The 5,730-nt window shown below is 38.8% G+C and overlaps 1 pseudogene; it reads left to right on the top strand.

Moving 5' to 3' along the window:
• The first annotated feature begins 760 nt into the window (after positions 1-760).
• On the top strand, positions 761-1,238 carry LOC110308458 (cofilin-1 pseudogene; annotated as a pseudogene).
• Positions 1,239-5,730: the final 4,492 nt, after the last annotated feature.

Genomic DNA, 5,730 nt, shown 5'->3' with positions numbered 1-5,730 from the left:
CACCATGACTCACTATGCATGAGACTGAGCTGGTGACCTAGGTCAGGAGCCACTGTCTCTCCCTTACATGTGGACCCACTGCTAGCCAAAGTTGGTTAGACCACCAATTCCACATGTCAAATTAGGCCTTTGCATTGCAAAGTACCAAGGAGTCACCTAGAGGTCACGGGCTCTTCTTCCCAGCTATTCTTATAAAGTCTTCACACAATGTTTATTTTGGCAGGAAAAATCTTCTGAAGGTTCTCGTGGTAATGTATGAGGAAGGGCCAAAATAATGGTGGCATATCCAGGAAACCTTTACCATTGTCATGGTTGTTTTCAAAGAAAATTATCCTCATTGCTTTTTTCTCTCATTGAGAATTTCTAGTTTTATTGTAAGCTTGCTGTGGTGACAGAATTTAAGTAAATGTAAATTTAAGTTAGTAATTCCTGATTTTTGATAGCCCTATGTTGGTGGAAAGTTTCTCCATAAAATTATGTCCTTCATAACGCTCGTTGGAAAGCAGATAAATCAATCATACAGCAGGCACCAATAAGTGCTCAGCACTTGTTGGTGAACCTCGCTTTTTGTTAAATAGGGGCTGGCAGAGTTTCTGAGGTTTTTATTTGTTAGTTTGTTTAGAGTGTGTGTGTGTGTGTGTGTGTGTGTGTGTGTATAAAGACAGTCTGTTTAGAAGTTTAGTGATAAGTCAGAACCTAGACCAGCTGTGGCTGCTCAATTCTTCCGTAGCTCGCTTAGTCTCCCTTTTGCCTCTGAAACATGGTCTCTGGTGTGACTCTCTCTAATGGTGTCATCAAGGTATTCAATGACACGGAAGTGAAGAAATTCAAAAAGGCAGTGAGTTTTCTTTTGCCTGAGTGAGGGCAAGCAGTTCCCGGTAGGAGATGCAGGGCAAACTGTGGATGTCCCCTGCACCACTTTTATGAAGATGCTGCCAGACAAGGACTGCCACTAAGCTGTCTAAGATGCAACCTACACAACCAAGGAGAACAAGAAGGAGGACCTGGTATTCATCTTCTGGACCCTTGGGAATGTACCCTTTAAGAGCAAAATGATCTATGCCAATTCCAAGGATGTCATCAAGACAAAGCTAACAGGAATCAAGCATGAATTGGAATCTAACTGCTACCGTAGAATGGCTACCCAGAACCGCTGCACCCTGGCTGAAAAACTAGTAACAGCTCTTGCTTTCTGGAGGACAAGCCTTTGGCAACAGCCTCTAGCCTGGACTATCTAGCAGCCCCAGACCTTCCCATGGGGATTGCAGGCTCCCCCTTTCCTGCCAGTTCTGGCTTTCCCAAACTGATTTTGATCTTCTGATTCCTCTTGGGTGGAAGCGGACCAAGTCCCTCTACAGGCACTCAGTTTAGGAAGAGCCTGTAACTTTCTAACAACATCCTTACATCCCTCCCCATCCTAGGCTGCCAACATCTAACCACAACAGTGATTCTGCTTGTCCATTTAGTTCTGTGTGTAGATGAGATGTGGAAATGACCCTCCCTATGGCAGCTGGGTGCCCCCCGCCTTGATCTTGGTCATTCATGGAAGTAGGGTCAGTGAGGGATCTTCAATAAAACAAAACAAAATGGACACAATAAAGGCTAATTGACAAAGGAAAAGAAGAAGTTTAGGGGAAAGGAGATTAGAGGAGTATCCCTCCCTCTTTTACTCCCCCTCCACTCACAACCTCTCCTCCACCCAGCACCTTTGTCATAGAAGAAAGAAAGAAACAAAAACAAAAACAATGAAGAAAGCATAGTTTCTAGAATATCTGGCTCACAGCTGTTGTCAGTGTTGAAGTCAATGTAGTCCAACCACATTGAGGTGCTTTTGTTTTTTGTTCTTTGCTGAGTTGTAGGAATTCTTTGTGTATTTTGGCACTAGATCCTAGTAAGGCATATGATTTGCAAATATTTTCTCTATTGAAGTATATGTATTCACCCTGTTAGTATTTTCCTTTGATATGCAAATTTAAAAGGCCTAACCTTTTGCTTTTATTTCCTATGATTTTTTTATAGAAGAAAATAAAAATTACAAAATTCAGTATCATAAAATTTGTACCTATGCCAGATTTAGGCGGAATATTTCTATTTTTAATCTGTTGCTAGTTTTAATACATATCATATCTTGCATGTCTACTGTTTTGCATGCTGCTATCAGATTTTCCCACTACACCTTAATCCGTGCAACCATTTCTTTGTGTACTTTGTTGCTTTTGTCCATGATCTTGGAACACCAACCTCATAGTTGTCTTTTTTTTCCTCAGATCTTTACTATTCTATTGATCCAACTACCTCTCTTTCTGCACTATTGGTTTTGATTATTCTAGCTTTGTTATGTTTCAGTCAGCTCTTTTAATTCTGTTTATTTGTTGGTTTGGTTTTTTTAGCAAAATGTGAGCTGTTTATGGTATCTTGCTACTTCATATGAGTTTTAGGGTTGCTTTACATAGTTCTGAAAAAGAAGTGTCATTGACATTTTATGAGGATTGTGCTGAATCTGAGATCCCCACTAAGGACTGTGGGTCCAGTGATAATCCCGTCCCTCAGTGCATGCTCACAGAATGGTCCTTCATTTCCTTGTCCTTATAAATTATCAATTTTATCAGGATGTTGTAGTTTGAAGTTTACAAGCCTTTCTTTGCTCTCATTAATTTTATTCTGACTTATTTTATTTTTATTAAATTTATTTATTTTGTGTGTTCTCACACTCATGAGTGTGGAGATTGGGGGATGATTTATATAAGCTATTGATTTTTCTTGTTCCACCATGTGGATCTCAGGGACTAAAGCCAGGTGATGAGCCTTACAGGCAAGGGTCTTTACCTTTTGAGCCACGTTGTTGATACCTACTTATTTTATTTTATATTTTGTGATGCTGGGATTAGAATCTATGGCCTTACATATATGTTAGGCAAGTATTCTATTAGTAGGCTATATTCTCAGCCCAATTTTACTATTTTTGATGTAGTATATTATGATTATCTTAATATTTTCAAATAAAATTTCCCTTGTGAATGTATAGAAATGTATGACACTAGTTGTAGTTTGACACTGACTTGATATTTGGTGTTAGATTCAAGGTAATCTCTGGTGTCCTGGGCTGACTTTGGAAGTCCTCCCTTTCCTTCAGTATGTATGTTGGAAGTCCTTCGTAGCATTGATGTTAATTCTCTTTTAAAAGCACTATAAGATTCTGTGGGAAACCCATCTGCCATAGACTTGTGGGGAGATATTTTTAATTCCTGGTTACAGATATTTTAAGAATTTTCAGTTGCACATGTTTTAATCTTTATAGATTGTATGGTTTTGAAATGTATCCAAATTCTAGGTTATCCAATTTGTTGTATAATTATTTAATCTCTTAGAATATTTTTTACTTTAATGTGTAGGGAGTAGGGCTTCATGTATATCTCTGTACATCACGCGTGCTCAGTGCCTGAGAAAGTAGGTCAGAAGAGGTTGTGGGTCATCAGCAACTGGAGTTACAGATGGTTGTGAACTACCGTGTGGGTGATGGGAGCAGAAGCTAGGTCCTCTGTAACTGTAAGAGCAAAGCCAAACCAATCCAAAGCAAAAAAAAAAAAAAAAAAAAAAAAAAAAAAAAAAAAAATCATACTCCCACCCAACCAAAACACTCTAACTCTCCACCCTTAGAATCCTTTTCATTATGTTACATCAGTCATAGTATTTCCACTTTCATCTGATTTTATTTTAGAATTTTCTGGGGTTTTTTTTCATATTTTAGCCAAAATTTTGTCTATCTTGTTAGTCTTAATTTTGTTGGCCTCTATATGGTTTTCAATTACAAAATTTAATTTATTTATTCTCTAATGTTTATTGCATTCTTCCTCTGCAAATTTTGACTTAAGTTACTGTCCTCGTTTACTGAGATTTAAAGTTAGATTGTTGGTTTGAGATGTGCTTTTTAATGAAAATATTCACACCTTTACCATTCCTTCATTCCTCTTTCCCTGCAGCTAGTACATTTTGGTTCACTGTATTTTCACTTTCTGTAGTGTAATCAAATGTTCCCTTAGATTCCTTCTTTGAACTGGCCTTGTTAAGACTTGTTTAATTTCTAAGTTTTTAGGAAGCATCCAGGTCTCCTGCTACTGTGTTCTAATCCCATACTACTGTGGTTTTTCTTTGGGTTTTTATTGCTGTGCTAATACATTATGACCAAAACCACCTGGGGAGAAATGGTTTCTTTCTGTTTACAACTATAATTCATCATCAACAAAAGTCGGGGGTGGGGGTCAAGAACTCAAGGCACGAACCTGGAAATAGGAACTGAAACAGAGGCTATAGAGAAATTCTATTCACTGACTTGCTCAGCCTGCTTTCTAAAATACCCCAGTATCACCTGCTTTGGGATGGCTCCACCCATAATGGGCTGCCCCTCCCACATCACTCACTAATTAAGAAAGTGCAGCACAGGCTTGCCCACAGGCCAATCTGATGTGGGTATTTTCTCAATTAACGTTCCTTCTTGCCTAGTGACTAGTGTATGTCAAGTTGACTGACATACAACTAGCCAACACATAGTTGTAACTATTACTCTATAGGACGCAAATCTTAATTTGTTTAGGTCTGCTTTAAGGCCTGGCACAAGGTTTATGCTGGAGGCTGTTAAATATGCTACTGAGGATAATGAATACTCTTTTGGTGGTGGGTTGTACTCTTGTGTATATCTATGTGTAGCTGATATGTAAATGTTGTTCAAGTTGTACATTGCCTATTGGTATCTCACTGTTCTATTCATTACTAGAAGCAGATTATTGAAGTCTCTGACTATAACTTCATTGTCATTTACTTGTGAGAGAAGCAATTCTTACTGCTGCACAAACAGCTTGAACAAAATAAAAGTATCAAGCAGGAAAATTTAGTTTTGTAAAAAGTTATGCACCATGACCCAAACTGGTCTAGCAAGTAGCACACAGGGCAAAGGTCGTCTCCATCTTTTATCCCTGGCACAGAGCAAGTTCCTCACTGGCTTTCATTCAGCCTTACAGTCTACTGCTTGGGCAAATTTGGAAGGTGGTACAAAAGAAATGAAGGAAAGGAGGAAAGGGTGAAGGGGGACAGCTGCTGGGATCATCAAGTTCCAGGGATCAAACCTGATTCTACAGCCTACGATGCATTTATATACTGGCCAGTTTAGGTGTATCTCACACATAGACACAGTGTATACACATATATGTTCCTATACTTAAATTTTCTACTTAGAGTGCAGAAATGTTTTACCAGGTAGGGAAGATTTATGCAATTTTGGCCCTCGGCAAGCTAGCTACCTTGACTGGGGAGGGAGCGCAAACCAACATTCCTGACCTTCAGCTTCTGTAAGATGCTGTTTCTTTATGATTGAGCTTTCTTCCTGGCACACTCTCTATCAACTGTTGTTACTTCACCTTTTGTTACACCTATCCCTATCACTCACAATTTGGTGTCCCTTGGCTTTTGTTTTCATTGCATTTGAATATATTAACTATTGCTGCTCTGCCTTGTGGGCACTCCTCCTTTCTATTTTCCACTTTGCTAGTTCATACTGTCCCCATCACCTTCCTTGAGATCATTTTGCCTTTCTGAAGTTTTAGTTCTATTTTAGAATCGTCCTTTTCAGTTTCACAGGGTTCTTCATGTTTTGTGAGTTTTCTTTGTTTCTATCGATGCTCCTACGTTTTCCATGTGCTTTTTAAACCGCCAAGTAAGGAAGTGATGTCAAAATGT

The sequence above is a fragment of the Mus caroli genome, unplaced genomic scaffold, assembly GCF_978045245.1.
Source record: "Mus caroli unplaced genomic scaffold, Mus_caroli_1 scaffold_15, whole genome shotgun sequence".
Classification (NCBI taxonomy): Eukaryota; Metazoa; Chordata; class Mammalia; order Rodentia; family Muridae; genus Mus; species Mus caroli.
This window is presented reverse-complemented; position numbering and strand designations above follow the sequence as displayed.